This window comes from Elgaria multicarinata, chromosome 2 (assembly GCF_023053635.1).
Source record: "Elgaria multicarinata webbii isolate HBS135686 ecotype San Diego chromosome 2, rElgMul1.1.pri, whole genome shotgun sequence".
NCBI classification, from domain to species: Eukaryota; Metazoa; Chordata; class Lepidosauria; order Squamata; family Anguidae; genus Elgaria; species Elgaria multicarinata.
Genome location: NC_086172.1, coordinates 169,089,836 through 169,116,209, shown reverse-complemented (window position 1 = coordinate 169,116,209; position 26,374 = coordinate 169,089,836). Strand labels below are relative to the sequence as shown.

Below are 26,374 nucleotides of genomic sequence, written 5' to 3'. Positions count from 1 at the left end.
TGCATTTCTTCTAAATATACACATTTCTGTGTGCATTTTAAAAAATATACGCATTTTCCAAGTACCTTTCCACTGATCCAGTTTTGGGCACATTTTTCTCCTTGCACGCCTTTAGTGTGCACTTTCCACTAATACGCACATATTTTGTGTGCTTGTCCCCCTCCCCCACCCAACCCAAACAGCATCGCCAGGATTGGAAAAGTGTGGATTTCAACATGCAACTCTGGCTGGACTTGCTTATTGGCTCAGCAGGTGTGAATTGGGTAAATTCATGTAAACTCCCGATGGAACAAATTTCTCATCCAGCTGGCCAATACCTTTAGCTGAAAATGCTGTGATTGAACTGGATACATTGCACATAAAACACATGCGTTTTCCCATTAAACTATTACTCCCATTAAGCAAGTTCCAGCCTGTTTGGAGGCTTAGAGCTTTTCCAGACAAGGCTGTTAATCGGCTGTTAATTTGCTACATCTATTTTCGGTTTCATTACAGAATTGAGATCCAAGCACTACACAAGGAGCGATCCCTTTCCTCCTTTTCTGCTACACAACCTCTAGGTGGCACTGTGGTATGGCAGAATAGTGCAAATATGCAAAAGGAAATAATGCCTTCTTTTGCTTTTACAATTAAAAGCTACATTTTCCCAGCTCTAAAAAAAAACTTGCCAAAAGTGCTGGCTAAACAGAAGTGAAACTGGAGGGTCATGACATCATCTAAAGAAGCTAAAAACCATGAGTAGGGAATGATGAGCACATGATACATGCCTCATGTGGAAAAGCTCTTAGTCATTGCTTGAATTAGAGGGGAATCACTTACACACACTTTGAAACGCCCCTGTTAGCTATGGGAGAGGCATGATTTAGCTAAAACTGGGAGGTGGGTTTGGGATTTCATTAAAGTCTCATGCACACCTTCCTCCCTGGAATTTGAGCACTGTGCTTAGCATTTGCAAAGGCCATATTTTAGGGTGACCATATGGAAAACAGGACAGGGCTCCTGTACCTTTAATAGTTGTATAGAAAAGGGAAGCACCTGGTGAAATTCCTTCCGTATCACAACAGTTAAAGTTGCAGGAGCCCTGCCCTCTTTTGTATCTGGTCACTCTAGTATAGCTCCTGCAGCTTTAACTGTTGCGATGAAGAGGGAATTTCACAAGGTTCCCCATATATACAAATGACACCTGCTGAAATTCCCCTTTCGGTACAACTATTAAAGATACAGGAGCCCTGTCCTCCTTTTCATATGGTCACCCTAACTATATTTAGGCCTTTGAGTTAGGATTTGCTATGGAAGGATTATACCGATGTACTGTTGGTATGATGCTAATTGTTTCACAGCTTGGTTAGAATGCTACAAATGAAAGACTGAAATAGTGCTTGGTTATTAGTGCCATGCAATGAGCCAGATGTGGGGATCTTCTTTCAGTAATTTTGCATGGGAGGGGCATATTGGAAAGCCAGGCAGGCCAGATTTGGCCCACGGGCCTGAGGTTTCACACCCCTGGTATACAGGATGCATTCCATGCCGAGGGTTTGAGGTTTAATTCCAGGCGCATCCAGCTAGAACATGGGTGGGCAACCTGTGGTTCTCAACATGTTGTTGGACTGTGACTCCTATCAACCCCAGGCAACATCGACAATGGTGAGGGATGATGGGAGTTGTAGTCCAAATACATCTGGAGAGCCAAGTTGCAAACAGCAACAACAAAAATGCCTTAGCTAGAAGCATCTCAAGTGAGTCACTGGTTGATATTTTGGGGGGTGGGGGTGGGGCTGCTTCCGGTCAGTATAGGCGGTGGCTGGGTTCATACAATCTGGTAACCCACACTTAGTGGTTGTTGTTGAACTGTGGGTGGTTTTTTGAACCATGGGTTAGCGTTTTTTCTGAGCCCAGGACATTTTCTTCAGGGTGGCTTCTTAACCATGCAGTGTGGCTTATTTTTCTCCAGCAACCCACCTTGAGAACTCATGCATTGATCTTGGTTTGTTCAAGATCGTTAACAAGCCACAGTGCAGAAAATGCCGAGGATTCATACAAAACGCGAACCCATGGTTCAACAAGCAACCCACTTTTCAACAGCACCCAGCCACTGAATGTGGGTTAGCGTGTTGTGTGAACAGCTCCAGAGTTTGACCCTCCGTGGAAGCCTTAGCTTGGGCTTTCCAACTGGAAGGAACAACATCCAAACGGTTTCGATTTCATGCAGATGCTACTTTGCTTGTTTGAGTGAATCCAACCTGAGCAGGTCAAATGGCATTTGAGAAAGTCATACGGATGTGAGGCTTACGCTTATTGTCTGCGCTTCACGCTAACAATGAAGGCATTACCCAAATGCCACCAAAGTTAAATGGTGCGGAGAGTGCACCCATTCAACCGCATCGACAGGCGAGCAGAGTTAATATTTGCCTGGGAGAAAATAGCTGCATTTTGCATCTACTGCCTCGCAACATTCCCTGCTCTTGAATGTTTATTGACAGCTTAGGAAAGCTTGTTGACATTCGTTTGGCATTTTAGAAGACGAATCTGGAAAAAGTCTTCTCAAATCGGTCCCATTGCTCTCAGTCTCTCCTGAGATCAAAGTCATCTCTTAAAAAAAAAATTGCTCCAGCTATTAACTTTATAAAAGCTTTCCAAATCTTTTTTTTTGGGTAAAGGAGGGTGTGTATATGCATTTACTCCAACAGCTGCTCTGCATAATCAGAGAACGAAAGTGGCAGAAACTGGTGAGAACTATAGCTTAGAGGTAGAGCAAATGTTTTGCATGCCGAAGGTGCCAGGTTCAATTCCCAGTATAGACCACACTGGTCTAGAGGAACAAATAAGTCTGACCTGGTATAAGGCAGCTTCCCATGTATCTAAACTACCTTGCTAGATGAGAATTAAATTCCAACTTCCTATTTGGGAGAACATCGGAAGAGCCCTGCTGGATGAGACCAAGGGTCCATCTAGTCCAGCATTCTGTTCACACAGTGGCCAACCACACATTGGCCAACCCATGAGCAGGACATGAGTGCAACAGCACCTTCCTGCCCCTGTTCCCTATCAAATGTACATGGGCACACTGCCTCTGATACTGGAGGTAGCACATAGTCATCAGAACTAGTAGCCATTGACAGCCTTCTCCTCCAGAAATTTGTCCCACACCCTTTTAAAGCCATCCAAATTGGTGGCCATCACCACAACTTGCAGTAGGGAATTTCATAGTATAACCATGTGCTATGTCCATGCCTGCCACTCTCGGGATTCTCTGCAGTGCTGCAAAAGATCTTCAGGCTACTGTTTTTGGCCAGCAACGTTCACTGACCCCCTCAAACATCTTGCCCCCCGAAGCAACTCCTTGGTTGCTTCTGCAGTTGGATAGATCTGAGCATGGACATCCTACTTCAGGGTGGGGCTACATCAGGACTGTATAACTTCCGCCATCAAAACACTGACTGCTAGCCATGCACTGTAAATGACCTGCAGCCCAAGGTAGCTGCTAAAACAAGATTTTTGGTTGAAACTTGGGTTGGGCCATCATACGTGGCTGCAATCGGCACAACGGAGAAGTGCAACAATAAGACTGGAGCTGTTCATGATGACAGAGCTCATCCTGCCTAGCCTCCTTAGAACCCCCTCTCTATTTATTTATTTCTGCCTTTATTCCTCCAAGGAACCCAAGGCGGCGTACATAATCCTCTTCCTCCTCTCCGTTTCATCGTCAGAAAAACAACCCTGTGAGGTAGGTTGGGCTGAGAGCCTGTGACTGGCCCAAAGTCACCCAGTGGGTTTCCATGGCTGAATGGGGACTAGAACCCGGATCTCCCGACTCCCAGTCCAGTCACTACCCCAGACTGGCTCAATCTAACGCTAGTTCTCTTTAATGTAACTCCACTTCTTGGCCAGTGGAAGATGCTCTCTCATTGCTAGACATGAAATAAGATTCAACCCCGGTCCTGTTGGCTTCTGTACATGGCTGGCTGGGGAATACTAGGAGTTGTAGGACTTTTTTCTGTCTAAACATGCCTAGGATGGCGCCTTAAATAATTAAGAATTTGCTGCCCTTTCAAGACATCCAAACCAGTTGCCTGAGGCAGCCGCCTCACTCTGCCTCATGGAAGGCCAGCTCCATCTTCAGGGCATAGCAACAACCCTTCAGCTGGCTGGGGGAATGCTGAGAGTTCGAGGACTCCCCCCCCCCCACCGCACTCTTAATGCTGATTTATGATTGTTTTTATCATCTCATGGTGTCGGCCACTTTGAGACTCCCTTGACAGAGGGGTGTGGTTTGAAAGTTTTGATAGATGAATAAATGATTGCGTTACAACGGATGGTGGGATTTGGATGACGTGGTGATGCAAGGCGGGATGCCAGTATTGTTCTGGCTTCTACAGCTTTGAGAGGGTGGGAACAGAAAAGCCAGTGAAGGGCAGAGCCTTCTTCTCCCCATCTCTAGCCTATAGCATCTCAGCTTGGCTTTGCCTGCCCTGGTTCCACTCCCTGACCCCTCCCATGGGGAAGGAGGTGTCGATATTTTTGAAATCATAGGGTGACCATATGAAAAGGAGGACAGGGCTCCTGTGTCGTTAACAGTGGCACAGAAAAGGGAATTTCAGCAGGTGTCATTTGTATATATGGAGAACCTGGTGAAATTCCCTCTTCATCACCACAGTTAAAGGTGCAGGAGCTATACCAGAGTGACCAGATTTAAAAGAGGGCAGGGCACCTGCAGCTTTAACTACTGTGATGAAGAGGGAATTTCCCCAGATTCCCCATATATACAAATGATACCTGCTGAAATTTTCTTTTCAATACAACCATTAAAGATACAGGAGCCCTGCCCTCCTTTTCATATGGTCACCCTATCATAGCCATATGAGTTGTATAAAAGGGTGACCATATTGAAAGGAGGACAGGGCTCCTGTATCTTTAACATCGGTATTGAAAAGGGAATTTCAGCAGGTGTGCTTTGTATGCCTGCAGCACCTGGTGAAATCCCCTCTTCGTCACAACAGTTAAAGCTGCTGGAGCTATACTAGAGTGACCAGATTTAAAGAGGGCAGGGCACCTGCAGTTTTAACTGGTGTGATGAAGAGGGAATTTCACCAGGTTTTCCAAATGGCACCTGCTGAAATTCCCTTTTCTATGCAGAGCACTGTCACCTTACCCGGAAAGCCATGTACCCCTATCATTGAGTGGATTCCTGGTTTTTGTGCAGTTTTTCCCCCTATTCCCAAAGGTTGGAATGCTTTTTTCCAATGCTCGGTCAGTGGTAGTATGAACTTTGACATATTTATTCATTTTATTTACTGCATTTCTAACTGAAGCTCTTTGGGCAGTTCACAAAACTTAAAACCATAAAGTCAACTTAAGTATAAAATATGGGAACTTAAACCACAAAATAAAACCACAATATAAAAGTACAACCGACATAAAACTGAGCAGCAATGCAGAGGTTTAAACTACAGATTCAAAATTCCGATTTAAAACAGCAGAGTTAAAAGATTAGGATGGTAGATTGCAAAAATACTGGGAAAATAAAAAAGGTCTTCATCTGGCACCGAAATGAATACAACGTAGGTGAAGAACCCCTGAAAATGATCTTAGGGTCTGGGCATTTTTGCTGGTATTTTGGGCCATGTTCCTTTTGCCTTCAGCCCCGCCCACCACTGGAATGCAGGCCTCCGAGAGCTTTTCTGGAATGGAATTTGGCCCTTGGGCTGAAAGGAATTCTGCACCCCTGTTCCAAGCCACACACAGGCCCATAGTTTAGTTATCCAGGCATGATAAACCCACAATTCATGGCTAGTGGACTGTATTCATCTTGGGAACTCACAAACTGGCACAGGCCCGCCTGCCTCAAATGCGAAGTCTCCTTAGCACATCTTAATATATTTCACTGCGTTATCGACTGATTGCTGGATTTCCAAGTCTGGCCACGCAGAAATAAAAGCACGTTGACCTCATAGCTGGTAATAAAAATTGAGCTAATGAGAAGATGAATAACAGGACTCAAAATATTCAGGGCCCAGAAGAATATTCCCAAAAAGAAACTTTGCCAACACTCCTCCCAGGCTGCAAAAACCTTGATGCATTTCACATGAAAAAACAGCCATACTGTCAACTGGAACGTAGCCATCTTCGTCGATCTGCTTTTAAGTAGTGGCTGAGATCATCTTTAACACACTTTCCCCAAAGAAGATTTATATAAGCCTCCCAAGCAAAGAGTCGAGTTTACTTTATGAAAGTGCTATACCAAAAACAGTAAAAAGCAGACACATCAAAGGAAGCCAGCTTAGTTTCAATATCAGCAACTGAACCGGCATTATCCCATAATTAAATGAGAATGCCAGAATAAATAGAGCTTGTAAGACCGGGAAGAGTAGAACAGAGCTCGCATGAACTCCCCGGCCGCCCCCCTGCAACAGCTTACAATAAAATCAAGAACTTACAATAACATCTAGCAGTTATTGAGGGTCTTCCACAATAGTTGGTACAGATGGAGAACCTCAGCCCAGGATTCAAAATCTTGCCCTCTGGAGGTCCCCAAAGGGCCACGCCCCTCTTCCGATAATTTCCCATCTTTTGTGAAGTCCCACCCCCTTCTGAAAGCTCAAAATCTGTCTCCTAAGGCAGTTCAAGTTTTAAAAAGGCTGTTGCTTTTGGTATTTTGGCTCCGTCCCTTTGGCTCCGCCTCTTCTGCCTTTGGTCACGCCCACCACGACATTGCCACACCCTAGAGCGTTTCTGAAATGAAATTCAGCCCTTGGACTGAAAGAAGCTCAACCCCTCCTCCAAACCCAAGGCACAGCAACAGAAGGTCTGTTACATCTCTATTATTATTATTATTATTATTATTATTATTATTATTATTATTATTATTATTATTAATAATAATAATAATAATAATAATAATAATAATAATAATAATAATCTTTTCTTGCTCATGACGGTTCTTCCAGATGGACACGACAGGCTTTGCCAGGTCATGCTGTCCTTCGCCGACTCGGGAATTTCTTGACAATTGAGCATGTTTTAAGTATGACTGCTTTCTGGATGTTGGTGTGGATGTATTTTGGTAGGCCCAGTTTCTGAAGGTTTTCTGTATAGTTTTTTGATGTGATGCCAGTGACTGATGTGACTAATGGAATAATTGTGACCTTTCCCTGTTGCCATAGTACTTTAACTTCCATAGCCAGTGGTGTATATTTTTCTCTCTTTTCCTCTTCTTTCTATATTTTCTCTCTTTTCCTATTGTTGTTGTTGGGCTTTTTCAGAAGACACCTTAAACCATGGCTTTAACTGCAGTGGTTAAGCCAGAAAGTCAGGCCGTGTTCAGAAGTCACCTTTAACCACAGCTTTAACCATGGTGAAAAAAGCAAAAAGCCTCATTCACCATGGTTAAAGCCGTCATTTAAGGTGTCTTCTGAATCGGGCCCTGCTTTCTGGCTTAACCACTGCGGTTAAAGCCGTGGTTTAAGGTGCCTTCTGAACAGGGCCATTGTTGTTGTTAATTTCAAAGCCATCTTTCAGGGACAAAGCCCTGCCAAGCTGGCTTACATAGGGTGTAGGGTGACCATATTTGGGAAACCAAAAAAGAGGACACCTAGTGTGTGTGGGGGGGAAGCAGCTTTCTGAGTCCTGCAGAAAGTACGTTATTCCCCCGCCACCTTAAAGAACCCGATTGGAGTGGAGGAGGGGAAAGGATTTCATTCTGCACCACCACCATCCACTCCAATTGGGGCCTTTTCTATAATGTCCACGAATGACCCACTTTCCCCTTTAAGACCTCAATTGGAGCTCGGGGTGGGGGAATGATGTGCCTCAAGAAAGCATGTCATTCCCTCCTGCCATGCTAATGGCAGCCTTAAAGGGGAAGGTGTGTCATTCCAGGACATTATTGAAAATTATAGAAAATCCCCCCTGACACCATGGAAAGAACAAAAACCAGGACAAATCCGGGGAAATCCTGACAGTTGGTCACCTTAATAGGGTGACCATATGAAAAGGAGGACAGGGCTTCTGTATCTTTAACAGTTGTGTTGAAAAGGGAATTTCAGCAGGTGTCATTTGTATATATGGAGAACCTGGTGAAATTTCCCTCTTCATCACAACAGTTAAAGCTGCAGGTGCTCTGCCTTCTTTTGAATCTGGTCACTCTAGTATAGCCCCTGCAGCTGTACCTCTTGTGATGAAGAGGAAATTTCACCAGGTGCGACATGCATACAAATGACACCTGCTGAAATTCCCTTTTCTATGCAACTGTTATAGATACAGGAGCCCTGTCCTCCTTTTCATAGGGTCATCCTAGCTTACATAAAAGCTATAAAAGGAGGGTCCCATTGACAAGAGCCCCCCCTGGGGCTCCTCCTCTTCTCTGTGGCAACCTGTTTGTTTACCTGCCTCTCGCTCTGGCCCAGGAAGAGCAGGAGATGGCCCAGCCTCCTCACTGGTTCTCTGATTGACAAGCAAGCAAGGGGTAGCAATGATGAGCAAGAGAAGGCGGAGCAAGAGCAACGGGTGACCATAGTGGTGAGGAAGTAGACTCACTGGGGAGGGCCCCCATTGAATGGTTCTCGCCCAAGGGCCTTCCAAAGCCTGGGGCTGGCATTGCTTTGTGGGGTTTGTAGCGAACGAGGATTCATTAAGCTGGCTGTTAAGTTGAGAAACACCTGCGATCCCCACACCACAGCCTCAAATTCCTCTACAAGGCGTGACTCCGGAAGAATGAAGGAATTCCAGTCCCTCTTAAAAATCACATTGAACGAAAGCAACCCTACATCCAGCATGTTCAGTGAAAAGAAACACGATCTCTATCGTATAATTGAACGGTGTATCTGACAGGTGACACAGCTCTCCTTCTCCTTCTCATCTTCATCAGGTGAGGCTGTGCTGAACTGGTGCCTGGCTGCGACAATGGACTGGATAAGGGCTAATAAACTGAAACTCAATCCAGACAAGATTGAGACGCTGTTAGTGGGTGGTTCTTCTGACCAGATAGTGGGTGTTCAACCTGTTCTGGATAGGGTTGCACTCCCTCTGAAGGAGCAGGTTCATAGCTTGGTGGTTCTCCTAGAACCATCTCTGTCCCTTGAGGCCTCGGTGGCATGGAGTGCCTTCTACCAACTTCAGTTGGTGGCTCAGCTACGCCCCTATCTGGATAGGAATAACATAGCTTCAGTTGTCCATGCTCTGGTAACCTCCAAATTAGATTACTGCAATATACTCTATGTGGGGCTGCCTTTGAAGATGGTTCAGAAGCTGCAGCTTGTGCAAAATGCAGTGGCCAGATCGATAACTGGAACCAGAAGTTTCGAACATATAAGACCAATTCTGGCCTGCTTGCATTGGCTGCCTGTACGTTTCCGAGCCCAATTCGAGGTGGTGGTTTTAACCTATAAAGGCTTACATGGCTTGGGACCACAATACCTGATGGAATGCCTCTCCTGACAAGAACCTACCTGAACACTACGCTCAACATCTAAGGTCCTCCTCCGAGTGCCTGCTCCGAGGGAAGCTTGGAAGATGGCAACAATGGAGAGGGCCTTTTCAGTGGTGGCCCCCCCAATTACGGAATGATCTCCCCAATGAGACGCGCCTGGCGCCAAGACTGTTATCTTTTTGGCACCAGGTCAAGACCTTTCTCTTCTCCCAGGCAGTTAACAACATATGCTGCAATGTTAACTGACCCCAGAATAGTTTGTTTTAAATGGATATTTTTGTTTTCATGCTTTTGATTGTTTAAAATTTTTAAATTTGTTTTTAATGTTCACTGTTGTTAACTGTTGTAAGCCGCCCAGAGAGCTTCGTCTATGGGGCGGTATATAAATATAATAAATAAATATATAAATATTGCTCATATTGCTTCTGTCATATTACTGACAGGTGTAATTGCTCAATGGTAACCACTAGTGGAGTTGTTTTCCACTTGCAGTGCTGGGACGCTGTATTGCAAGTGGAAAACGTGGAATCGAGAAGGGTGCTGTACCGACCAATGGGATGCACTCGTAATGCTCCCCATTCTGCAACTGATGTGCAAACTCAATGGGGCTGTTCACACAATACACTAACCTGCACTCAGTGGTTGAGTGTGGGTTGTTTTGAACTGTGAGTTGTTTGTTGAACCATGGGTTTGTGTATTGTCTGAACCTAGGACATTTTCCGTAGGGTGGCTTGTTAACCAACCGGAACAACCCAATAACAAACCATGGGTTCTGAAGGTGGAAAATGCCCTGGATTCAGACAACACACCATCCCACGGTTCAACAAACAACCCACGATTCATCATCAACCCACACTCAACCACTGAACATGGGTTTGCGTGTTGTGGGAGCTCAGTCAATATTTTAAGCCTACAATGGACCCATCCGTATAGGCTACAGTGTCAAATCAATCTATATGCATCAGTATAGAGAATGGCTCCGATTCAGGATTTTCCTTCTATGTAAGCCTATGCGGCAGGGCCTTGCTATTTACTGTTTTACTCTGTACAGCACCATGTACATTGATGGTGCTATATAAATAAATAAATAATAATAATAATAATAATAATAATAATAATAATAATAATAATAATAATGGACAGATTTTTGGATCCCTGCCCCTGCAATACAGCTCACCCCGGTCAGCAGAGCCTCTTGACCCCCCTGTATAGCATTTTCAAAAGGGGGGGCAGGAGGGGCTGACTTGGGGAGGAGGGGAAAGCAAGGGATGCTTCTGCCAGCCCAGCTGCACATGCCTAAATCTGGATCCAACCCATTCTGCAGACACTTAGGGATCACGTGCTCTTGAGGGTCTCAAAATGGTTAGGGGACTTTTGTATGAAGTCAGAAGTAGAAATGTGGTACATATGCAGTCCAAGACACCCTGATTAGTAGAAGAAAAAGTCTGCCAGTACTTAGTACGTGAAGTCATCTTCATCACAGTCGCCAGCATTCCTGAAGAGAACAATCCTAAATTATATATGCAGCGGAACAGAGAGGTACGGCGCTTCTTCATCTGCTTGAACAACCCACAGATTAAGGGAGTAGGAATAGTAGTTCATAAATAATTGCTTCTTACGCCGCCCTGAGATCCTTGTGATATAGGGCGTGATATAAATGTTTAAATAAATAAATAAATAAATACTTAGATAAAATATGGAATCATAGAGTTGGATGGATCATCTAGTCCAACTCTCCATTCAATGCTCCAGTGAAGGAGAACCCAACACAATCACTGGAGGTATTTAAGCTAAATTCTGCTCTCAGGTAGAGATAGAGTGATACCAGGGATGGGCAAAGTGCAGCCCTCCCAATGTTTTGGCCTATAGCTCCCATTGGCCCTTGGCCAGTCTAACCAATGGTGAGGAATGATTGAGTTGTAGGCCCAAACATCTGGAGGGCCACAACTTGGCCATTCCTGGGCTGTAATCCGTGGGTACTGGTGGCTCCGATTTCGGTGGGGCTGTGAATCCATTCTGGGTTTCAGTCAGAACCAGCCAAAACTCTGAAGGACTTATCCCAGGTGCCAAACCTATATTGGGGATATAGTTCAGCACCTGGGATAATTCCTTTACAGTTCTGGCAGGTTCTGACTGAAACCCAGAATGGGTTTACAGCCCCACCATAGTCTGAGCCACCAGCCTCCACTGGCTATACTATTGCATTAGGAAAACAAAAATCCCAGACTCCAGACTTTTTTGATCAGTGAATCTAAATGAGGCAGAAGGTTATCTCTCTCCCCCCCCCCCCCCAGAAACTTCAGGGTACAACCCACCCACTGCCAATTTGGTAACATGGTCACTGTAATTCACAGGATACCCACGAACTGAATATAAATCTGGTATTCTTTATACACGCTTTGATAAGAACGATGATCCTGTGATTTATTTCTCAGCCCAATTATGCTTGTTACAGGACTGTGTACATCAGGCAAAGGTAAATCACAAGGTCCCAAGTCAGCTGTAGCTTCTGTGTGTCTAACAGCAGAATCCTAAGCATGCTTACTCAGAAGTAAGCCCCTTTGGGTTGGATCCAGACTGTCAAACTTAGAATACATCGATGGTGGGGAGCTAAATTGGGGGTGAACCCCCACCCCCCACACTGAGCCCTTTCTGGGCTGAATAATGTCAGGAATTGTGGCCCCGCTTTGGATTAGGGCCTCAGGCTGGAGGTTTCCTTCCCATGGAGTAGACTCACTGAAATCAATGGACTTGAGTTACATGAAGTAGGACTAAATCTGGATGCAACCAGGCTTACACCCAGGCAATCCCGATTGGTGGCCGTCACTAAATCTTGTGGAAGTGAGCTCCATAGTTTAGCTATGCATTGTGAGGAGAAGTAATTCCTGTCTCTTCTTGTCTTTGAAATGGAAGGCCTGTGGGAGGACTCTCATCCTTTCTTTTATTTTAAGTATTTCAAAGTCACCTTTATGGGAATCCCCCCCACCCCCCAAGGTGGCTTACATCAAAGTGATAAAACACACAATATCAAATAAAATGCCATAATTTAAATTAGTAGTTGGTGGGGAGGGGGGGGGGAAATCACAAAGTCCAGCAAAGCAGTCCATAACATTGATCAAACTATCTAAAGCACAGTTTAGGCTAACAGCAAAAGAGCTGATAATAATAATAATAATAAAAAAACCCTGTCCAAGTTCTCAACTGAAAGGTATCTTCAAAGCCTGTTCAAAGGCCAGACTTGATAGGGCAGCCACATCTCCTTTGGGAAAGCAGTTCCACCGATGGGAGGGCCACCACTGAGAAGGCCCTGTTTCCAGTGCCCACCAATCTAACTAATCTTATAGGCAGCCCAGCAAGGAGGGCCCCTGAAGCTGATTTTAAGGACTGGCCAAGTTGATATGGGTGCAGTCAGTCCCTCAAGACATGGATCTCAGCCGCTTCTTTCCATGGACAAGCCAAGAAACTGACAAATGGAAGAGAGCAGTTCAGGTGCCTAAATGAAGGGCTCTACCAAAGCTTCAGGAGCTGTTCATACTGGGAGAGGGACAGGGATTAAACAGCCCTTTGCTTGGAGGGTGTGTGTCTGTGGGAGGAGCCAATGTTGCTGGCAGTCCAGTCCTTGCTGATTTCAAAGACATGGTCCCTGTTAAAATATGTTTGCTAACTGGTTATCTAGGACCTGGGGTGGGGACTCTGTAGCCCTCTCATTGCTCTTGGGACTCCAACTCCCATCAACCCAAGCCAAGATGGCCAGTGGTCAGGGATCGTGGGAACTGGAGTACGAGAACATCTGGAGGGCCACCAGTTTCCCCACCCTGATCTAGGACCTCTGTTTGTATATTCCAAAAAGCGGAGGGTCTGTTGCTAGAAGCAAAATAACAGAACTTGAGAGCTAAATCATGCTCAGTGCAGATGGGTTTCTACTGAAAAATGCCATTTATATTTGCCTATATTGTTTACCTATATTATATTTACTCTGTGCATAATCCAGCCACAGTTAAGTACTTTTAAATCCCACTGGAAATACCAGCATGGAGTTAGGCATGCATAAGGTCCTAATCCAATGCATTTGGGGGGTACGCCCCAAAGGAAACAGCAAGGCTTGCTTCTGAGTAAACATGCATAGTGTTGTGCTGCACCTCATTTTGCCCATTGTAAGGAGTGAGACCTTAACTCTACAATCCTGTAACCATGTACCTGGGCGTAAGCCCCATTGAATCCAAGGAGACTTTGACTGGATCACACACACACACACACACACCCCGGTAAGGTAACATTTATTTTATGTGTCTCTATCCTACTATTTCACTGTTGCACCCATTTCTTTTTAAAAGTGTGACTGGAAGCTTGCAAGGAGACATAATTGTCATTTTATGGAACTACATGCAGAAGACTGACACATTGTACCTCGCTGTTTATAAAAAGGTGATTGGGAAAGGGTGGCGTGGTCTGCAGTAAATGGCATGTGCAAAGAACAGAAGCCAAACACACCTGGATCTTGCACTAGAATACCCTTGGGAAGTCTGTGCATACGAAAACGCTGTCAGGCAAACCAGTCTTCTCTTCTCCCTGCCCATGAAATGTTTTCCCTATATGTCAGTGGGCGTGGCGGGCCCTTGGCTATTCCAAAGACTGTTTGGGGGAGGCGTGCATGCAGTCTGTCCCTATGGGGGAGGGCGCACAGCTCAGTGGGAGAGCATAGCATGCCCGAGGTCCTGGGTTTGACCCCTGGCATCTCCAGGTAAGGCTGGAAATAGCCCTGCCCGAAACCTGGGAGAGGCACTGCCAGCCAGTGTTGACAGGACTGAGTCCGATGGATCAATGCTCTGACTTGGTGTGAGGGCAGCTTCCTATGCGCTCTGCACAGAGAGACACCACGAGACCTGCCACACCCCAGCGACCTAGTCTCAGTAGTAGAGTGCAGCTTTTGCCTTCAGCACACCGTTTTGAAAAGCAACACTTTTCTAGGGCTAAGTGGGAAGTGTGCAGTTGTATGGGAAAAGGGGGGGGGGAGTTGTGGACACTGTCTTCGGGGTACACTTGCAGCATGCCCTTTCATAAGCCTCCCCCTTAAGCCACTGAGAAGCAAGCCTAACCCTCCTTATTTGCAAATACCCTTTGGGTGTGTCCCTATGTGCTCCATGCATAGAGACCCACTGTTTCCTAGTCTTGCTGTGGTGTGATAGAACATGGGAAATAGATCTTGCAGAGGGAGCTGAGGCTGAGAGAGGGCAGCCGACCTAGAAGCACCTAGCAAGTGCATGGTGGAGGTAAGATTCCCCCACCCCCAATTGCTTTTTCAACACACACAGAACTTTCTGATCAGCATTCAAAAGTAAGTGACTTCCTGTGGCTGCGATTCAATGTCGATGTACATGGAAGAAAGTCCCACTGAAGTTGGTGGGACTCATTTCTAAGTCAGCATGTAGAGAATCCTTCCCCAGCCTGGCACCTTCTAGATGCATTAGACTCCAACTCCCAGCAGCTTCGGGGAGCATGGATGAGGATGATGGGAGCTGGCATCCAAACACATTTGGAAGGTACCAGGTTGAGGAAGTCTGATGCATAGGATCCAGCTCCAAAATCTTAATTCTTAGGCCAAGGTAGACATGTCCCTGAAAGGTGTAGATCTCATTCACCTTTTAAGGCTTGTCTGTTATGCCAGGACTCATAAAATAAATGGTCCATCAACCTCCTGCAATCCCCTGCTAGAATTTTTTGATCCAAAAAGCCTTGCCTTTAAGTTACTCAAAAATTCAATCCCACACCCACAGGTGTGTCTTCTGCGTTTACTTTCCCGGCTGGGCAAGACGCAAAGGAGGGGTGCAAAAGATACAGAATTTCTGCATAGTTTATTCATCACATGATGGGTGTCCCCAGAGCAGCTTCCAATCTGATATGCAAACTTTTTTTCTTTTAGCACGGCACAGCTGCAACCCCCCAGCCCAAATCATAAATAAATGTTCGCTTTGGTTTGCAGTCTGGTGCAAACGAAATAAGAAGAGGGTAAATGAGACTTACCCAACAAATAGACAAATGCAAGTTCTCAAGAGCTGCACCGAAGTGGAAATGGATCAAGCATGCCAATCCAGGATCAGGCCCCCCCGTCTTTTCTCCCTGCAGAATTTGCGAACAGCAGAGCCGAAGTTTGGCGAAACAAATGGTGCGGCTGCCCAAGGCAGGCAGGCTCAGCAGGGCGTCCCTCCCATCAGCTCAGAAAGGCGTCCTGCCACACTCCGAGCTCAGTTGGGAAGTTGCAGCTTACGCAGCCCGTGAAACCCAATCTCCTCCTGCAGGAAGGGAACAGCTGGACTGCTTCATTCAGGGGCTGGAGCAACTACTACATGTCTTTTGCGGAGTCTGACTCACCCCCTCAGACACGGAGGAAGAACACTGGGGCGGGTGGCTTTCAATACGGACTCTGTCTCTAAGCCTACATTTGCAAGCACCAATGTGAATACAGGGGTGGAGAGAGAGAGAGAGAGAGAGAGAGAGAGAGAGAGAGAGAGAGAGAGAGAGAGAGAGAGAGAGAGAGACGGCAGAAGTTTTCCTGTAGCTGCAAATGTATCGGGAGTGGAAGTGAAAAACACACGCACACACCAAACATCTCTCTTCCTGAGATTCATTTCCAGTCTTGCCTCGGGGTAATGAGTCATTCTACTCATAGTATACACACAGAGCAGAGAACACACACAAACACACATGCGGGACCCCCAGTATATCTCACCATGGATGCACACACTCAGAACAGCCCGTTTCAAATCTGATCCAGTGCTTCCATTTTGTCTTTTTAAATGAAAATAAAATAATTTTGTGCTCAACTATTTTAACCCGAATTGGGATTTGGGCTTGCTGCCTCCTTGGAGTTTGTCATGCGCTATCTTGCCAGGTCCACATACCAGCCTTGGCCTGCTGCAGCCACATGTGCATGTGGGGGTGTGCATGAGTCATTACCGCGTTGCCTGGAGCGTTACTGGGATCACACACATGTGGGCCTAGTGGTGTGGAGCACCCAGGTGATTGGGGAGTGGTAGACATCATATGGATCAGCAATGTGCAGAGTTGGTGTTAAGCGTAGACCTATTTGGGCACCTGACAAGGCCCCAGGCCCCAGTAGGGGCCCACTGAGGGCCAGGATCTCTTCTCAATCAGCCCAGAGTGCAGGACATGGAGAAATGGACTCAAGTTACAGGAAGCCAGATTCTGGCTGGACATCAGGAAAAACTTCCTGGCTGTTAGAGCAGCACAGCAGTGGAACCAATTACCTAGGGAGGCCGTGGGCTCTCCCACACTAGAGGCATTCAAGAGGCAGCTGGACAACCATCTGTCAGGGATGCTTTAAGGCGGATTCCTGCATTGAGCAGGGGGTTGGACTCGACGGCCTTGTAGGCCCCTTCCAACTCTCCTATTCTATGATTCTATGAAGACCTCCCAGGACTTGCTCCTCCTTTTTACCTGCTTTGTTCACCTCCCTCTCTCCCTCTGGCTGAGACAATTGTAGTGGTGAGAAGAAAGAGCAGTAGTGACCACGGTCTACTTGCTCATTGGCTGTCTGCTTGCCAAACAAGCGCGTGCTAGCAGTGGTTAGAAAGATGAGGAGGCGCTATAGCAGGTGGTGACAGACTCATTGAGGTAGACTCATTGAGTGCATCTTGCCCTCTAAAACTAGGACCTGGAACTGGAAATTTGTAAGTTTCATACAATGCTCACCGTTGCTTTGTTTGGCCTGATACAGTACAAAAAACATTCTGGCCTTCATCCAGTTCAACATAGTTTAGGCTGCAATCTTATACACAGCCGCCCAGAGTAAGCCCCATTCAACTCAACAGGAGTGACTTCTGAGTAGACAGGTACAGGATTGCTCAAGGTTGCTCAGCACATTCATCATGAACTAACTGAGTTCCCGTTGCTGCCAATAGAATCTAACACAACTGAAATGAGGCTGCCATCCTACGTACACTGACCTGGGAGGAAGTCCCACTGAACACCCAGAGTGCAGGACACGGAATAACGGGCTCAAGTTAGAGGAAGCCAGATTCTGGCTGGACATCAGGAAAAACTTCCTGACTGTTAGAGCAGTACGACAATGAAATCAGCTACCTAGGGAGGTTGTGGGCTCTCCCACACTAGAGGCATTCAAGAGGCAGCTGGACAACCATCTGTCAGGGATGCTGTAAGGTGGATTCCTGCGTTGTGCAGGAGGTTGGACTCGATGGCCTTATAGGCCCCTTCCAACTCTACTATTCTATGATTCAATAGAACTTACTTCTGAATAGAGATGTGAAATGATTTGCAGTGTTAGCTGGATTGTGCAGATTCTCCCTGAACAGAGACAACCTGCCAGCTGGGCTTTTAAGGCTAAGGATGTTATCTTGGTTGTGCTTCCATATTGTATTTTATATCATATTTTTGTACGATTGTTTTATACTTCGAATGGTTTTAATGTTTGTGAACCGCCCAGAGAGCTTCAGCTATTGGGCGCTATAGAAATGCAATAAATAAATAAATAAATAAATAAAGATGTGAAGGCCCAGAAAAAAACGAAAAACAAAGGTAACACAAGAAGAGCTCCACCAAAGGTAAGCCTCATCCAGCATCAGACTTTCCACAGTCGCCAGCCAGATGTGTCCTCCACCCAAGAACAACAGCTTGAAGGAAATAGCCCTGGGTTGGTTTGTTTGTTTATTTGTTTTGTTTTGCAAGCAATTAGTATTCAGAGGTATATTGCGTCTGGATTTGGAGGTTTCATTTAGCCATCACGACTAATGATACACCCACCCATCATTCATCTCCCAACAGGTAATGGAAGGTGCTGGGAGGGAAGAATGAAGTGTTCTTCCATGCATCACATAATGGAACGCAACGCCATAAGATGTAGCGATGATTACTGGGCTAGATGTCTTTGAAAACAAGATTAAGCAAATTTATGGCGTGGCAGCCTAATGTCTTTCAGCCATAATCTCTACCTTAGAGACTGACATGTCTCCTTTGGTGCATCTATCAAAGAACAGAGGCGTTCTTGGTGGTCTGTCTACTGTAATGAAACTCCCTTCCCTTAGTGGTCCATAAAAATGCACGCCTGAGTACCATCTAGAAGAAGTAGAAGCACACACACTTTGGGTCTGAGCAGGCATTCAAGAGCCAGCGTTAAGAAGGAATGGGGAACATTCAGCCTGTGGGCCAAATTTGGCCAACCAGGCCATCCCACCTGGCCTTCAGGACCTCGTGTGAGGCTTCTCCCACTCCCTGAAACCCTGTCCGCTTCAGGTAGAGAGGGGAGGAGAGCGAGTGAGTTGGAAAGTGATGCCACAGTTTGCTTGGGATTCGTCTGCAGCCTTAAGGAACACTCCATGAGGCTATCGCTGAGTCAGCTTCGCTTCTCCCTCATCTTCTCCAATTGGAGAGGCCATCTAGGGATTCAGCAGTTGCCTGGTCAGATGTCTCCTCCAGGCGCTGGCTAAGTCCCTTGGCCTGCTGCTCACCGTCCTGCACAGAAAAATGTAGAATGTGCATTGTGGAGGGTGCAGGGCTTGATGACATCAGGGGAGGGGATTGTCCACCACTGGCATAGGGTCACTGTAATTTTTGTACAGTATATATTGTATGTAATATACATTTTTTCAATTCAGCATTCACTTTTGGTGCAGATATCTGAACACAGGAGACACAGGTCATTCCTTTTTCAGCAGTTCTTGGATAGCCCAGCTACAGTGGCCATGAAGGAAACTGTTCTATTTAGAAGGGCTGTTCAGACAACATTAGGGTGACGCTATGAAAAGGAGGACAGGGCTCCTGTGTCTTTAACAGTTGCATAGAAAGGGGAATTTCAGCAGGTGTCATTTGTATATAGAGAGAACCTGGTGAAATTCCCTCTTCATCACAACAGTTAAAGCTGCAGGAGCTATACTAGAGTGACCAGATTTAAAAGAGGGCAGGGCACCTGCAGCTTTAACAGTTGTGATGAAGAGGAAATTTCACAAGGTTCCCCATATATACCTGCTGAAATTTCCTTTTCAATACAACTGTTACAGATACAGGAGCCCTGTCCTCCTTTTTATATGGTCACCCTAGACAACATGCTAAGCCATGGTTAGGCCTCTAACCATTTTGTAGCAAATGTTTAGTGAATGGGTTTAAACTAGGGTGACCATATGAAAAGGAGGACAGGGCTCTTGCATCTTTTTTAACAGTTACATAGAAAAGGGAATTTCAGCAGGTGTCATTTGTATGCAGGCAGCACCTGGTGAAATCCCCTCTACAGCACAACAGTTAAAGCTACAGGAGCCCTGTTCTCTTTTGTAACTGGTCAATAGGACAGGGTTCCTGCAGCTTTAAATGTTGTGATGAAGAGGGAATTTCACCAGGTGCTTCATGCGTACAAATGACACCTGCTGAAATCCCCCTTTCTACGCAACTGTTAAAGATACAGGAACCCTGTCCTCCTTTTCATATGCCCCCCCCCACTTAAACCATGGTTAGGAATGGTTCACATGACACACTAAGTCTTAAAGTTTAGCTGAAAGTGCTTAACCACCGTGGCTTGCTGGATCAGTCCAAAGTCCTGTTTAGATCCTGTTCCGTATGGTGTTTAGATCCTGTTCCGTATGGTGGCCAACCGATCCCAAAAGCAGGACATGAAAGCAATAGCCTTCTCCCGTTGTCGTTCCCTGCCAACTGAAAGGGATGGGGACTCTATCGACTTCAATTTGGCTCAGTTTCTCATTTTTCACTTAATTTTGTTTTTAAGTCTGCACCTTTCTCCCAATGTATGCGCTTTCGAACCCGGTTGTGCCTAAATATACACATCCTGCGCAAGCAAATGTCTCCGAGAAGAATGCATTTTTGTACGTGGCCACGAATATACACATTTTTGTGCACAGTTTCCCTCAATAGACACACACTTTTGTACACATTTTCGATGGGAGAATTGATTCACAAAATTCAGAGAAGGTGGAACGCTGAAGTATGTGCATTTCTGTTTGCATATTGGTTCAGGAAGTATGAATTTGGAAAGCTTGAGTTAAAATGTGATTTGAGCGAATTCCTCCCCCTTCCTTAATTCAGAGGAATTCTGCCTCTCAGCTTGCAGGCAGCATAGCACCACGACTAGAGTATCATGACTAGTAGCTACAAATGGCTTTAGCCTCCACGAATTTGTCTAATCCCCTCTTTAAAGCCACTTAAGGTAATAGCTTAGTTCTGTGCCTACTACATTCTTTTAAGGCAGAGTAAGGATTTGAGATGTATCATAGACTGGAATATTCATGTTCAATTAACACTGGGAACCAGGAGTCAGGCTTTTGCATCCACTTTGAATATTATTGCGACTCCGGGTCAGGGTGTGTTGGCAACGCATCCAAAGATACTAATAAGTAAGAAATGTTGCTGAGCGTTGGCAGAAACTGGTTTGTTCAAGTTTAGTTCAAGCTCTCCTCGAGTGATTTCCCCTTTGGGGAAGGGGAGGGAAAAGGGCAGATTAACGTCTTTGTCAAAGTGCCAGAAGCAAACAAGCTTCAAGAATATCATCTCAAAGGAACCACAGAGGGTTGAGCCTTTGTCCCACCCAAAGTGCAGCCAGAAACCGGGAAAAGACGACCCCATGCAAAGTGGAAACACAGAACTGGATGTGATTTGCCAACGTATTACAGCACAGCAAAAGGCCGCAAGAGACAATAGCAAATGGAGATTATATAGTACTCCGTGAAAGACATTTGTTTCATGTCATGGCAAATGTTCTTGAGTTCAGCCTACAGTTTTGTGCTAACTTCTCTGTCGTTTGTATGCATGCAGCAGCTGGTGAAAATCCCTTTTCATCACAACAGTTAAAGCTGCAGGAGTTATACTAGAGTGGCCAGATACAAAAGAGGGCAGGGCTCTTGCAGCTTTAACTGTTGTGATGAAGAGGGAATTTCACCAGGGGCTGCATGCCTACAAATGACACCTGCTGAAATTCCCTTTTCAATGCAACTGTTAAAGATACAGGAGCCCTGTCCTCCTTTACATGCGGTCACTCTAGTATAGCTCCTGCACCTTTAACTGTTGTGATGAAGAGGGAATTTCACCAGGTTCTCCATATATACAAATGATACCTGCTGAAATTCCCTTTTCTGTGCAACTGTTAAAGATACAGGAGCCCTGTCCTCATTTTCATAGGGTCACCCTAGTGGTCACCCTAATGGCTTCTTATAGTTCACTTGCATGCTGGATTATTTGGGAGGGCTGGTAAAGCACACATTTTGCATGCAAAAGGGCCCAGGGTCAGTCACTGCAGCTCCAGGTAGAGCTAGGAAAGGTTCCTGTATAAAGATGACAGAACTAGGTAGACCAATGGCCCAACTCAATATAAGCCAGCTTTCTATGTTCCTTATAGTCTTTTTGCAAGCAGGGCCAGCTCCAGGTTTTGGGGACCTCTTAAAGCTCAAGGGCAAAAATCAATTTTGGAGAAGCTCTCTGGGGCCACATGCCAGTGGTATTGGGCCAAAAATAAAAAATAAAAAAAGGGCCAAGATGCCAAAAATACCAGCATATTTCATCTTACAGCTCAGGAGAGGCATTTCAAGCTTCAAGAATGGTGGGGAAAAAATGGATGGCAAAGGCGTTGGGCCAGATAAGGAAGTGTAGCCATCTGCAGAACCTTGCAGGTCTGGATTGGGACCACAGGTGCAGGAGATTTGGCCTGTGGGTCTGGTACAGAAAATACTGAGCCAGAAGGACCAGATACCTGACTCGGTATAAAGCGGCTTCCCATGTTCCTTTCTACCATTTAGAAATGGCAAGATCTTTTATTTTTTTGCTTAGGAGAGTTTTCGTCTTCTGAGTTGATTCGTATATGGATTTATTTTTTTTTATTTTTTTTAGTGTTCAGTGTTTTAGGGCACAACCCTATCGGGATTCCCATCAGCCTCTGAGTGGGAGGAACGTGGAAGTGATCTCCACCTCCCTACGCCCTCCCCAGCTGTATTTCAGCTAGGAAAGGGTTTTCGGCTGTCTAGCTGGGGCGTTGTGGAGGTGGAGGGAAGGAGGCTGGGGACATCCCCCTTCCCTCTTATTGCACAGAGTGACCCTATGAGAAGGAGGACAGGATGCCTGTATCTTTAACTGTTGCATAGAAAGGGTAATTTTAGCAGGTGTCATTTGCATGCATGCAGAACTTGGTGAAATTCCCTCTTCATCACAACAGGTAAAGCTGCAGGAGCTATGCTAGAGTGACTAGATACAAAAGAGGGCAGGGCTCCTGCAGCTTTAACTGTTCTGATGCAGAGGGAATTTCACCAGGTGCTGCATGCATACAAATGACACCTGCTGAAATTCCCCTTTCAATACAACTGTTAAAGATACAGGAGCCCAGTCCCCCATTCCATAGAGTCACTCTAGTGTTGCAACCTCAGAGAGGCAGCTGGCCTCTCTCTGCACCGCTACAAGGGGGAGGGGGCAAGCTCAGACTCCTGGGTCTGAGGTCGGAGCGCTGGCTGTAGTTCCAGGAATACGAACGATCCTATGCCCCTCAGAGGCTGGCTAGGGGCCATAGCATCACCCTCTTAACTGCTAGTTGCTGTATGTGGAATTTGTTATGTTCGTTGTAGACTCCAAGCAGCTGTGAAACCCCCTGAGGCTAATCAATAATTACAGAATAAATAATTACAGAACTAAAACTTGACCCTGCCTGCCAGTTTCCACCTCCTTCCTCTGCAACTGCTCCCCCCACATAGGGTGACCATATGGAAAGGAGGACAGGGCTCCTGTATCTTTAACAGTTGCATAGAGCAGGGAATTTCTGCAGGTGTAATTTGTATATATGGGGAACCTGGTGAAATTTCCTCTTCATCACACCAGTTAAAGCTGCAGGTGCCCTGCCCTCTTTTAAATCTGGTCACTCTAGTATAAATCCTGCAGCTTTAACTGCTGCGTTGAAGAGGGAATTTCACCAGGTTCTCCATATATACAAATGATACCTGCTGAAATTCCCCTTTCTATGCAACAGTTAAAGATACAGGAGCCCTGTTCTCCTTCCCATATGGTCACCCTATCTTTAACAGTTTATTGAAAAGGGAATTTCAGCAGGTGTCATTGTATGCTGCAGGAGCCCTGTGACCAGATTTAAAAGAGGGCAGGGCTCCTGCAGCTTGAACTATTGTGATGAAGAGGGAATTTCTCCAGGTGCTTCATGCGTACAAATGACACCTGCTGAAATTCCCCTTTCAATTCAACTGTTAAAGATAGAGGAGCCCTGTCCTCCATTCCATATGGTCACCCTACCCCACCCCACCCCCACCCCCAGGTTCCAGACTAGCTTTTGCACTAGAAACACAGCCCTAGAACCTGAGTGGTTAGTAGGGAGGAGATAGACAGGGAAAGCACTGGTTGAAAGAAGGTTTACATGCCCGCCTCCTAGCGCAATCATCTCCACTGCAAATCACACGCTCCCTGCTTCGATTTGCATAGGCAATGCAGGCTTCAAAGACACAAGGCTGAGACAGGACAGTTCCATCCAAAGCAGAAGCTCCTACCAGGCTTTATTTGCAGTCATAAGGATTAGAAATGCTGTAGCTTATTTCAACATTTAAGCTGAACGTTTCAGGAGCTGGGGGCGTATACAAACTGGATTCTTCTCTGAAAACGTCGGCCTGGATCCACAAATCTGGCATAGGGCCTGTTCAGACAACATACTAAGCCATGATTGGGCTGCTAACCCTTTTGCAGCAAATGGTTAGTGAGCGTGTTTAAACCATGGTTATGAGGCCACCATGGTTCAGAATAGTTCACACAACACACTAAGCCATCCGCAGCATTCCCCAGTCAGTGTAGGACTTTTTTCTGTCTATGCATGTGTAGGATTGCTTAACCCTCTTTATATGTACAAAGGGCAGATTTGCTGCATAATTCATCCTGCCCAGTTATGATAGATTGGATTTCCTGAAACTAATGTTATTAAATATAGGAGAAATGACTGGATAACCATCCATCCAGCCATGACTGGCATTAGGAGTAGGTACCATTGGGCATCTGCTGAGCTTCACCATGCAGAGGGCCCTCTTGAGCCACCATGTCCTCCTCCTCCTTCTCCTATTCCTCTGCCTTGCTGTCACTGCCTGTTTAACCTGCTTTCCCTGAGCAGAGAGAGATCAAAGTGAAGAGATCCTTCACTTGCCTTGAGCTCTTCCTCTGAGTGATGGTACAGTCTACAGGCTGGTTTTAGAAGAAGAAGGCAAGTGAATTGGTGGCGGGAATAGAAGTGAGGAGAAATTGGCCAGAGCCCTCTAAACCCCAGAGCGCGCTCTCTCTCTCTCTCTGCTCTAACAGTCAGGAAAAACTTCCTGTTAGAGCAGTACGACAATGGAACCAATTTCCTAGGGAGGTCATGGGTTCTCCCTCAAGCATTCAAGAGGCAGCTGGACAGCCATCTGTCAGGGATGCTTTAGGGTGGATTCCTGCATTGAGCAAGGGGTTGGACTCGATGGCCTCATAGGCCCCTTCCAACTCTACTATTCTATGATTCATTCTCTTTCTCTCCCCCTCTCTCCGCTGTGTTCAGCTTTATTGGATGACCACTCAGTACAAAACTGGTTTGCCAAGGAGACGAGAGCTGGATTAGTTTTACCCTACCCTGTGCCTGTTTGCATTCTCTTCCCCTCCTTATTGTTTCATTATGATTTTATTAGAATGTAAGCCTATGCGGCAGAGTCTTGCTATTTACTGTTTTACTCTGTACAGCACCATGTACATTGATGGTGCTATATAAATAAATAAATAAATAAATAAATAAATAATAATAATAATAATAATAATAATAGCCCTTTTTACTAGCATGCAAACATTCAAGCATGCAGTAACTCAGCTATGCTGTGAAATGGTACAGTCCAACAACAAATATCTAGCATAAATTCAATTAATTAAACAACTTTGTTTTAAAGATGTCATGACTTTTCTTCTGACACTCCTGGAAAGGTTTGCCTCTGTTTTCAATTCAGATTCAGCACCTGCAGATTCAGCACTCAGAGGCCGTGCATTTGGGTTGATTCAGATTCAGTGTTGGTAAATTGACCATTGGCTATTATGCACTGCAATGCAAACTTGCTTGTCTCACCTTTACATTAGCAAAGCGGTGTGTCAGGTGTCCCACAACCACCGATGCAGACAAAGCCAACGTGGAGCCAGGGTAATTTCAGTGAATTACTGCTCCTGCTATTTTAATATTTAAATGGCACTAGCAGGGAGTTAGGTGCTGTACATGACACAGGAAATGGTATAGTCCTTGGGGCACATTCATCCAAATTTGGAATCGAAGTGGAACAGTCTTACAGGATATACATTTCTTTCTTCCTAGGGAACCTTGGAAGTATAGTTCTTTGAAGGAGAGTCCTTCAAAGAATTAGGGCTCATCTACACCAAGCAGTATATTCCACTACGAAAGTGGTATGAAAGCAGTATATAAAATACAGGAGCCCCACTACTGCTTTATTGTAAGCCTATGCGGCAGGGCCTTGCTATTTACTGTTTTACTCTGTACAGCACCATGTACATTGATGGTGCTATATAAATAAATAAATAAATAAATAAATAAATAAATAAATAATAATAATAATAATAATAATAATAGTGGTATTGATCTGCACTGACAACTGTTGGGGCCCATTGGCACGTACCATATACCACTTTCATACCACTTTCATAGTGTTATATCCTGCTTGGTGTAGATGTGTCGTGGGCCCCAACAGTTGTCGGTGCACTTCAATATCACTATAAAGCAGTAGTGGGGCTCCTGCATTTTATATACTGCTTTCATACAACTTTCATAGTGGAATATCTGCTTGGTGTAGATGAGTCCATACACTTCACCAGGGGTCACTAACAGATCACTTTGCCAAACTACATTTCCCAGGATTCTTTGAGTGAAACTAAGGCCAGATCTACATCTTGTGTCACATCATTATGATCCCATCATGGTAACAC

The 26,374-nt window shown here is 45.5% G+C and overlaps 1 protein-coding gene across 1 annotated transcript in view; it reads right to left on the bottom strand.

Annotated features, from left to right (window-relative positions):
* Positions 1-15,653, bottom strand: part of LOC134393469 (neuroblast differentiation-associated protein AHNAK-like) — an 88,265-nt gene extending 72,612 nt beyond the window's left edge. Inside the window, exon 1 of the mRNA XM_063118495.1 lies at positions 15,446-15,653. The gene's annotated coding sequence lies outside the window, so the exon portion shown is untranslated. The remainder of the gene's footprint in view (positions 1-15,445) is intronic.
* Positions 15,654-26,374: the final 10,721 nt, after the last annotated feature.